A 12,052-nucleotide genomic window follows, 5' to 3' on the forward strand; every position below is an offset into this window, starting at 1 on the left:
TAACGTCAACCTGTAAAAATACTTATTTCTGTAATCGCGAATGTATTTTTGCACATCATGAGGTGTGGGCGAATTCCGGCGAGAACGGGCGCGATCTGGAGACGGGATTGGAAAACCGGTAAGTCTTTGTAGGAATATTAGCTATGTGCTTTTATACAACTGTTTGAATACAATTATGGAAATTGAACGCCTAATACTTGTAAAACAATGTTCTTTACCCTAAAACTACCATCACTATCCCCTTATCGGCAATCGATGATGCATAGGGCACTGCTTCAGTACACCAATGCGGTGTAACTTGATCTACTGTTACATAAAGGTGAGGTGATCAATTCCAGTCCAGGAACAGTAAAAAGTTTCATTTAAAAATCATCTTTAATACCAATATTTCATGTCGAACTTGCCAGGGCCCAGGAATCGAACTCGGGACATAAAGCATGGTTGGTGAATGTTTGAACCACTACACTACAAAGAGGACTTATCTTAACTCGATTTTATTTTTCAACATTTTTACCTGAGAGTAGTCATCGTGCTGAAAACTTTTTTTTCTGGTTCTGGTTTTATTTCACACACATAAATGTATTCTTCTTCCGCGTGGGTACGGACAAATAAATGTTTTCTACAATGTTTGATTATGTCCAAATGCTTGCAGACTGGCTGGATTTCCTCCCTAGGGAGTTATTCATTTTTAATTTTTTTTCAACAGAGAGGGTCAGGTCATAAGCCCTGTAAATGCCTAGACTTCCATATTCCCTTCTCAATTTTTTTTTCCCTCTCTGTTGAAATAAATTTAAAATGTTTTCTAATTCAAAAAAAAAATATCACGCGTTACCTAATAGGTGAATATGTACGCCTATTTCGATAAAGGTTTATTCATTTTTATTACACGTAACAAACATCAACAGATGGAATTTAAGGAATATGGACAGATCGTAAGCCCTGTAAATGCCTAGAATATTATATTCTCTTCGCAAGAGAGTTCTTCAAATGATGTTTGGTACAAATATAGTACAATACTTTGACCAGCTACCAAAAGTGCACTTTTCATTTAAATGTGCATTAATATCATTCCATTACGTTGCATGTTTTTGAGCAGAATGTTTATTTCATTACTTTTACACAAGGTGTGTGCAGACTGCAGTAAAGACTGTGTTACAAACTGATATTTCCTGAAGTTTTGACTACCCAACAGACATTGCGACGCCGAAATACATAAACCCATACAGACATTCCACTATAACATGTAAATGCGGAAGTTCGGAAAATGTAATATTTTATCGCAATTTACTATCAATACATTATAGTGTCACTAGTAGATGTAAAAAAATAATATTCTATGACATCTTAATTAATGGTGTTGTTTTTAAATCATTCGTGATAATTTCCTTCACACCAACATTTAAAAAAACTTTTCAATTATATATTTCATAATAAATATTAGTAAATGTTTGTATTTAACCATAACCGACTTTTCTATGTCTACCAGTTTCCAGACGTTTCCGTCTCCTTGTCAGGACACTAATTACAAATACTTCTAAATTCCGCTATACACCTTCACCACATCATCCCCCTTTCCGCACACGATGGTTCATAAGGCACTACGCTTAAATACCAAATACAGTGTCTTTTAATCATCTGTTACATAAATTTAAGTTAATTAATTTTACGTTTCGGGTACCAGACCAGGGACCGTGCAATATTTCATGGTAAAACCACCTTAAAAACAATTATTTAACCTCAGCACTGCCAGGAATCAAGCTTAGGACCTTAATCATGATAGGTAAATGCGCCAACCACTACACTATGAGGCCCACTTAACCTCACTTGATTTTAACAAATTACAATAGGGATGGAGAATACCTTAAAGAAGGGAATATGGAAGTCTAGGCGTTTACAGGGCTTATGACCTGTTAATGGCTGGTTGAAGTAGCCACTTTAGACACTGTGTTACATTTACCATTTTGCCTATGTTTAAACATCCATATTTCTTCTATTCTTCCATTTGTTGTTTTAGTAAAGTTAAAAAGCTGAAACCTTTATTGTTGTAAAGAGATTTATCTGACTGAACCAAATCACATACTAGGCAACGCCTAAAAGCAATTTTCTAATATTTATACTATTACCAGGTAGTTTATTTAACAATGTTTGAGTATGTCCAAATGCTTGCAAACTGTCTGGATTTCCTCCCTAGGGAGTTGTTCATATTAAAATTTGTTGCAACACAGAATATTACACAGTGTGTAAAGTGGCCTCTTAAGCCAGCCAACGACAGGTCATAAGCCCTGTAAATGCTTAGACTCACATATTCCCTTCTCAAACATGTTTTCTGTCTCTGTTGCAACAAATTTTAATATGAACAACTCCCCAGGGAGGAAATCCAGTCAGTCTGAAAGCATTTGGATATACTCAAACATTGTTGAGTTTTTATTCTCTCAGACAGTTAAGGTGCTTTAAAAGCACCGAGTTCTGTCGAGATCAATTCTAAATTAACCTTGGAAAGCCAACAGGTGCTTGATTGTGTCGGGAAATGTAATAGTATAACATTGATTTGGGTACCTGGACAGTCAAACATCGACGGTAACGAGGCAGCTGATGAATTAGTAAAGCTGAGAACTGAGACAGCCTAATGGGCTCTGAGCCCTGCTGGGGGGGGGGGCAAATATGATCTTCGTAACGAGCTTAGGTCACGGGCCAAGAAGCAGAGCATAATGCTCTGGCAAAAAGATCCTAGTCAGCACCACGTGAAGTAACTGATAAAAGCGTACTTGCGAAGGTTTGCTTTCAAATAAAACTTAGCCAAAATCAAGTGACGGTTACCACCAGAGCCCTAACAAAACACCGCAGATTGAACAACCACCTTGCTAGAATAAACTATTCTGAAATTTCTAGATTTAGGTAATCTTTTAAGAAACACTTATGTACATTTTATGAGAAAGTGTTGCTTTACATCATAAAAGGAGCCGCAACTTCAGTTAACCACCGGTTAAACATGAAAATGTTTAAGAGCTCGCCGCTTACTTAAAAGTCCAATGCTTTACGGATCTGCGCTTGGAGAAGGAGATTTGGAAAATTGAGAACGCTTGCTTTTTAGTCAGTAGCTAGGCTCTTTAAAGACCGAGACTTGGAGGGCGAGAACTATTCACGGGGACCATCACAATAGATCTTCACAGGTCGCAGTGATATCAAAAGCTTGTGTAGCACTGACCCCCACCTCAAAGAATAAGAATACGCTCATTTCTAGGAAAGTCAAAATAAAGCTTTCGTCAACTTCAAATTACTATTTGTCAGAAAAATGTATTAAGACAATTATTTTCTCTGACAAGTTTGGCACGGAACGATGATGAAAGGAAACTTGTTTTTGAAAACATTCGTAATGTAATTTATATTCATCCACATGGGTTTTGTAAAATGGATGACGTTGTTGTCCTACTTCCTGATTCCAGGAAGTTGCCGACATTCTGGCATAACACATTATTTTCATACATATTCGTATTATGCTCCTCATACTTCATATGTCCCGTTTAATTATCTTTGTCCTTATTCTTATATACGCCGTCTGCTTAAATTTAAGAACTGAAGAACTGCTGATAAACTATCGAACTAAAATATCTATTTTTATGTTTCGTACTATCATTTTTAATTGTTTTATAATTATGAAATTACTCCGCCCGTGACGTCACAAGCTGTCGGCAGTGAGTTTAGCTGACATTCAAAAATAGAGCCCCGTATCGTAAAAATACACTCAACGTTGAAAAAAATATCTACCGGAAATCAATACTAACACATAACAACGCTGTAATCGGGGGTTGAGTTTTAAAAACTTGTGACGTAGTTTTTTTTATTTTTTTATTCAAAAATAATTTGTTTTTGACAAAGTACATAATTATAAAATTAAAAATGTTTCGTACATACATAGTTAATCATAACGTTTCTACCTCTCTAATAAAGTAAAAAACTCGTGTTTAGAGAGGGATTTCGTTTTTCATTTACGTTTTATTAAATCATAAAGTACATAAAATAAGGTTATTTATGGAATAACACATCAAGCAAATGGCTTCCACGGCTTTGCTGGCACATATGCATTCTTTTGTCGAAATGTTTCATGACCATTTTGTATAAATGTGGCTGAATTTCGTTAATGAAGCGATTAATTTTCTCCTGTAATGCACGGGTAGCTGTGGGCTTGTTGACATAGACCTTTGATTTGAAATAAGCATGGAGACACAGATCTCTTCGTGTATATACTGTAGAAAGCTTCATGAAATTTGCAACTCTTGTCCACGACGCCGAATCGATGTTCCGGGATTTTCACCAACACTCACGCACTGCTTCGATATTGACATTTGAACGGTTTGTTTTTGGATGACCAGTGTGTTAAGCGCCTTCAGCTGATCCAGTCTCCTTGAATTTCTCAATTAATCTCTTTAAAGTTGACGAAGTTAAAACACTATTCCGACCATATTTTGTATTAAATTTTCGAACTGCCAAGCTTTCATTAAATTCGTTGTATCGTCAAACGCTCCATTTTTACTAACCCTAAACTGTCAGCTACCAAATAGTTTTATTTTCAGTGTTGCCAACAATTTACTGCACAAATGGTGGCAAATTCAAACTTTGTTTTAATTTTGGGACATCCTTCATAAGTACAAACATAAAAAAATTTGTAGCGACTCATTTTATCGGTTGTAAATATGATCAATGTTTAAAAGAAAATTAAGCATCGGTGAATTTAAAATCTCATATCCGAACAACGATAATCCTTTCCAGTGTATTTATTTTTATGGTTAAGTTTTGTCCCAGAAAGACCAAGAGAAAGCAATAAGATACGTTCAGCTGATAGACAGGTAAGACTGTTTTCTCCGCATTGTTGGCCATTATAATGTTTTAAATTATGTATATTATGATATATACCGTTGCCTTTAAATCTTGTTATCAACGTGTCCCCGACCATGACTTATGTTCTACTCACTTTACGTTTGAAAGCTAATTAACCGTTGTATCGTCAATTTACTAACGAGAGAAAAGCCATTACTGAATTTTAAAATATATTTGCCATTCGTTTATTTTGCAATAACTTTGTTTGAATTTTTTGTGCAAATCCCATCTTTTTTATTTATTTTTATATACGTCATTTACGTTGCATTAAAAATTTGTTTTTATTTGTAATATGGCGAATACAATTATTATTTCAATACTCACATATGAGTACTTTACTTATTTTAAAAGTGGGTCAAAATAATGAACGGTTTATTTTATTATTATTTATCTTTCAAAAATAATATTTTTGACTTTTGCGCGTTCGAAACAGCACTTGTTTCAAGGTAATCACAAAATATTGCTCTGAGGAATTTCGAACATCGGGAAACAAATAGGCTATCATAAATAAAATGAGTTTTAAATTAAAGAAAGTTTTATTCTACACAATATTTACAAAATGAAAACATGTGACCGCCGTATCGGAATGTCAATTATTTTTATCTAACCTAAGAGCCCATGAATAAAAACCTAAATAAATATTCAACGCTTCTCTATTTTGAAGAAAAAAGTGTTGCCAATGGATGTGCGTCATTACGTCAGAGAAATAAAAGCAGCTGTTTGGACATTTAGTAATCCGAGAAAATACAATGGAAGACATATATTATGTTACCAATCTTCGAGTTTGCACTTTGCAGTAGGAATAAAATGGTAAATTATCGTGGGTGGCCACGAGTACCCGCTAGCCACGTCGGTTCTATGTAAGGTTTTTCACTTAAAGTTATTAGATATTTTTTATAAATATTGTTGATTCCCCACCGCGCTGTTGCGGATATATAATCTATATATGAAATGGAGTTTTTCGCTACTATCCGTGGCTCTGTTATACTTCCTGTCAGATATACAGATCTGGTGGCATCCAAAAAGAATTTCGAGGGTTTTAAAAAGTTTTGTAATCATTTCGGCAAATCGATCACGTCCGATCAATTTCATCTCAGTCTGGGAAAAATTATCTTTCTTCATAGTCTCAATACAATTTGAGATCGGGTTGTGGTCCTGTGTCTCGGACTCACGGACCAAAGGTCTGTGGTTTAAATCCCACTCTATCCCAACTCGATTCCCATTTTCTAATAGTGAGTTAATTAAAACTCGTTGAAAATGGCCCTAAAAATTCAATATTTGGGTAAATCATAATAACGCAAATATTTATTTTTATTTAAAAAAAAAAAATTATAATAAAAAAACCGAGTAGTAAATTATGTGTCTTTCTGGATTACGTTCTTAGTGGGATTTTTATTGCACCACAACAGGTCAGGACGTCCAATTACAGTGTTGAATTACAGTACAGAACACCCAGGCTTGAGAAAAATCACAATTTGATTTTTGTGTTCTAATCGGGAATCGAAACCGGAACCTTCCGTTCGTGACTCAAGCGCCTTAACTACCACACCACGGATGCTGCCAATTTTATTTACATGTAAGTGTATTTTTTAGTATCCTGACAAAACTGGTAGACACTGAAAAGTCAATAAGTGGTTATGTTAAAACGTTTAGTAACAATAATTCATTTGTAATGTTTTTATGTCAAAAATTAATACCTTCTTTATTTTATATCTCTTATATACATATTTAGATAATATTTTTACTGTAACTTTCCAAAAAAGAGACAAGCTCTTGTGCTTGGAGAGTGACTTACACTGTTATAGTTATTTGATGATTTGAAGTTACGTTATTTCGAATACACGTGAGAAAAAAAAAATATTCGAAATAAAAAGAAACACTGAAAATAGTACAGTATTACTAAATTGAATAGAATTCTGTTTTTACTTAGCTTAAAAAATATATTTTAAATGTACTTCGAATTTATTTAGTGATATATTAGTTTTAATCGTTTTTAGTACATTGGGGAGATTATTACAAATGTTCGTTCCTTTGAAAACAAAATTATTAATTTTGATCATGACTTGTGTGGAATTTTTTATATTTTTTTGGTATCCGAGTGATTTATTTATCTCAAATTCATATTTGTTTTCTTCTTTGACCATTTAAAATATAAATGTAAGCAACTTAATAAAATTTACCCAAACTAATTTTCAAAACACGTAAATTGTACCACAAAAATACCAAAATGATATCCAAAGGCAAGAATCCCCCCTTACACTATATACAGAGTGTTTTTTAAAGCCTGCCACATCTGAAACCACGATGATCAGTATGAGCAAGAAGACATATTGGCACATTAAAATAAATGTGCTAAAATGTCTTCTTACCCATACTGACCATAATGGTTTCAGATGTGACGGGGTTTAAAGAACACCTGTATATATAACTCAACTAAATAGACAAAATGAAGAATATTCTGTGAGTAAGCCTTGTGAATGCCTCCATATCTGTTGTAATATTTTTCAACCATGAGGGTTTAATCAGAACCCTGTCTTCAAAGTCGTTGACGTCCCAAAAACATAAAGAATTTGTATTAAACTCAAGTTGAAAAACTTGATTATGTTGTTGAGTAAATTGAGCAAAAAATCGGGCGACGTGTTTTGTACAAATTGTTTTATCTATTAATAGAATACTAGTCTAGAAATAGGTTCATGTTATTTTATGCTCGCTAGTTTTAGACCCGCATTACAATAACATAAGTTGAATTGAAATATTTGTTTCATAGGTGGTTTTCCACCGCAATGCTCATTGTCCCTGACGTCCGAAGACTGGTCACTTTGCCTTGTTCATTTTCCTACATTTAGTATGTTCTTCTTCCTTTCGAAGTTTGATCTAGGAAGTGGGATCTAGGAAGTTGGCCGCGGTCCCAATAAGGAAGTTCAGTGGTTTTTAAATGTTTTTTAGGAATTATGTTGCTGGTGATCCCGTTCCAGTAGCAGGTAGACAGAAGAGATGATGTTTTTGTTTGAAGCCTATTTATTTTATGTTGAACAAATAACACTTTGTCGTGGAGCGCGAGAGTAAGAGGAGTTGAAGTAACTGCACTTGAACTACATGCTGGAACTGAGTGACTTCGTTGAGCTGGACTGACTGACTGAACTGAACTTGTTGGGCTGACTGACTGGCGTTGCCACGCCCTGTAGTCTCTTAATAGGCGACGTTCTTTTGTAGTTCATTTCCTCGTGATGGGATCGATGTGAATGTACTGCAGAACGATGATCCCGATTTTATGTGCAATACTGTTTCAGTTGCATTATAATGTTGTACTGGATTCTATGGAAAATAATGACATTGCTTTCTTCAGTCATCATACTATTTCAGGTTAAACGTTTTAGCACGTACATGTAATCGATTATGGACTATGAACCCTAAAAGACTGCTAAACATATCCATTTTTTTTTATCGTTTGTATTTCTGAAATTACTCCACACGTGACGTCAGAGGTTTTCTTCCGTTTATTATGTGTCAGTTCTGCCGATTGGTCCGTTTACGATAAGTAAGCCGGATATCTTTCACGGCTCTCTTATCATTGATTGATTCATATGAACCAGTGGCATCGTTCAAAGTAGTTAATTTTTATTAAAATATTTTTTTATAATGTTCTTCGTACATTTTAAAGAAACTTTGTCGTACAATTTAATGCTCTCATTTTTACGGCGCACAAGGAAACATTTTTTGCATCAAATTTTCCGTAGCGCTGAAGTTCCTTAATTGGAACTTACACTGTATTCATTCATTTTCATACAGAGTAACTAGAATCAGGTGATTGTTATGACCATGTGTATTTGATATACTGCAGCAATACATGAAAAGTTTCTTTGTTCTGTTATTTTCGCGGTTTGATTGTAAAGAAAAAAAAATGAAATTTAAAATTATTACAATTTTTTATTTATTTTTAAGTTTTCGTTAAATTAGTTTTTAAAAGGCTGACAGAAAGAATAAGTCAGAATGAACAGTTCTGAGAAAGGGGCGGGCGCTTTCATTGATTAGTAGTAATCGACCGAAACAAGATTTCCAGCCGAAACCAAAACCTATTTAAATATGTTAAAATTACTTCAAAATGCCCAAACTTAGGCGTTCTTTTTGTTAAATAATGAGTGTTCATTAAAATAAGTGTTAAACAAAATACACAATAAAATAAAAGGTAAAAAAGGTTATGAGTTATTTTGTTTATTTTCAACACTTTTTGGTTTTTCGTTGCTTATTTATTTATTTATACATTTTTAAGGACGTATGTATACATTGAAAATTATTATAAAAGAAAGTAGAAAGACACAATGGTATATAGTGGACATGGTGGGAGTGGAAGCGGAAGAGAGGTGTTTATAATTGAATTTGATTCAGTGATCGTATGAAAGAAGACAACTTGTTATCAAAGAAATCAAGACTGGTATGTTTGTTGGCAGACCTAAGAATTCTGGGCATAGGGGAATAAAAACCATAATTAGTTCTATGGTTATCGGTATGAAAAAGTTAGTTTTGTCTGAGGTTTCTCGGTTTTTCTTTTTATGTTAAACATATAACTTATACGTAACAGTTTTCCAATGTACGCTATAGGAACTTTAATTTATTAACTTCATAGAGGAATTACAAAAATATAAATATGAAAGATCTTAGTACTACTAACTAGAGTCAACAAATCACAAAATTAATCTAGTTTTTTATTTTTTGTTATACAATGGCAATACACTCATTATTTATTGGACAATTATCCAATGAATATCTCACCCGAGTACAGCCGAACGTAATCCGACACATCCCGACCGCAGGTATCAGCCGAACCGAAATTTCGGCCTATTTTTGTCTAAAACGAAAACCGCAGCTGAAACTCGTTTAATTTGCCGAAAATGGCTGAAACCGAAACTGAAACTTCGGTTGGTCACTATTGATTACCTTGCATTCATGTAAAATATGGTTAAGTTACACTTCTTTTGCGTACCAATGCAATTATCAAAGTACCGTCGAAAGCAATGAAGATGATTATAAATTTACAACTAATTTGGTAGCATTTTAAATATATTTACTTTAATTCATAAAATAATCATTTTTAAATAAGATCACAAGAAAAACGTGGAAAAGGTTACATTTTGGTCTGAACGAACTAATTTTGTGAAATAATGATAAAGCCATTTTTTTAAATGATTGCATAAACTGTTATCCCTCCTTATACTTCATTTAACTAATACGTACCCATCGCACCTCCAAAACTACAGTATTGTAAGTCTAAATTTCTCTATTTTGAGTTATAAATGTGTTTAACCCTGAGAGAAATAATTCTTTAGAGAAGCCCTTAAGCTCTATCGCATATAAGAAAAGCGTAACAAAATTTTTGGTTTGGATTTTAATTTAACGAAAAACGTATAATGGACGGTTTTGTTTATCGCTCGCAATTTTTAACACAAGTACCTACAGCTAGTTGTACCTACTGTAATCTGTAGCTAACTTCGTGGTCAATAATCATTTGATTCAATAATAGCGATTCTATTAGGTTTTTACTCTAAAGTTTAACCACATTTTTTTCTTTCTTATGAGACCACCAACGTATAACGTATCTATAGGTTTTATTTTTAGCGATATATCATAAACCTCAGCATTGTTTAAAATCAATCGGGTGAAATATCGAGAAGAGCACTGCAGTAACAATGATGTTACAGTGTTCTTCTCGCATCAGTCAAACGACCAAATACTATAAAAAAAGGCATTATAATGTCAATATATAGACATTTAAAAAACGTTTGTTTTTGCTCCCCTGCAAGATGGCCTTCTAAGCCATACCACAGTGTACTTCTGGGGATGCGATATATGTAATAGGTACTTTTACTGCTATTTTATTCGAACTGAAAGTGTGCAAACGAATTGGCTTTGAGCCCATTCTAAACTTATGTCAAATTAAATTGGACTGCACTAAAGTTCCGTAAAGTTGTGTCTCGGTACTCCGAGGAAGATCACATTAAGTTAACTTAATTGTTTCGAGAAATTTCAAATATGAACGGTCGAAACGCAGAGAAATAACTTTAATACTGTTTTTGAGTTAGCTAAATAAAATCAGCGAAGTGACATTACTTCCCTAACTGATTGTCATAGCTTTTCATTTAATTGAGAACAAACGCTGTTTACAATAAAAAATTGAATTGTCACAAAAATCTTTTTGTATTACAAAACCGATGTATGAATTAAAATGCGGTATTTAAATTTTCTGCAGACTAAATATATTCATATAAATTATACTTCAAAAATAATTTGTATTAATAAATATTTATAAGATAATTCTCCAAAAAAAACCGTTTGTAATCGGTTACTTTCAATTAATTAATTTGTTTGCATCATTTGTAGGTACGTTAAGAAAAGCAACATTTTTATAAGTGTTCTTGTTCCACAAATATTTAAATTTAGGATTTTCCGTTATTTGTAAATAACCATGAAAAAATGTTCCCAATATGAACAATAAATATTACCGTTTAAATTTTTATCGACAGCTATATCTTTCTGAAATCACGTATTGACATGTCGGGAGAGCCGGCTTTGTGATACCGAATTAGATAGCGATAGTAGAAAAGTTAAGTATATCGTCTCGATATGTACCAATAGAGATAGTGTTTGTAATCGCCCCTCCGATAAAAAGTCACTCATATTTATTTTACGAATGAAGTCCTACCATGAGGTTACGCGAATTAAAGTGAGTCAGATGATAATACTATAAACAATATCCAAACACCGCTGTCGGTTTGTTTAGATTCCGTATAATTCTCGTCTTAAGAACCGCTTTAATTAATATACTGGACGTTACGTACGTTATACTTGTCTCAACTATTTTACGTCAAATTGTCAGATAAACATGTCCTGTTCACTTTCGTCAGGTTTCATGCCATTCTGCACGTTCTCCATTTTAGAAAAATGGCGCTGAGGGTAGCTATGACATCTTCAGCTAGCTATGACGTCATGCCGGGTGTGTCAATGAATAATTTTGATGTTAATGTTATTATTTGGAGTATCCGTGGCCTGAATTTAAACTCATTCTGCTATTTTGTGATATCTTTAAGCTAATTTCAAACGACATATTTCAGTAGATCTTTGAAGTACCGAGATAAATTTGTCGTAAACTAAGTGGAGTTGCAGCTTTAGTTATTATAATAAA

General features: G+C 33.6%; 1 protein-coding gene across 2 annotated transcripts in view; it reads right to left on the bottom strand.

Annotated features, from left to right (window-relative positions):
• The window catches only part of Pka-C3 (Protein kinase, cAMP-dependent, catalytic subunit 3), a 91,583-nt gene that overhangs the window by 52,927 nt on the left and 26,604 nt on the right, over positions 1-12,052 (bottom strand). The window lies entirely within an intron of this gene.

This window comes from Micrasema longulum, unplaced genomic scaffold, assembly GCF_059751315.1.
Source record: "Micrasema longulum isolate JH-2025_06_02 unplaced genomic scaffold, ASM5975131v1 h1tg001018l, whole genome shotgun sequence".
In the NCBI taxonomy this organism is placed as follows: Eukaryota; Metazoa; Arthropoda; class Insecta; order Trichoptera; family Brachycentridae; genus Micrasema; species Micrasema longulum.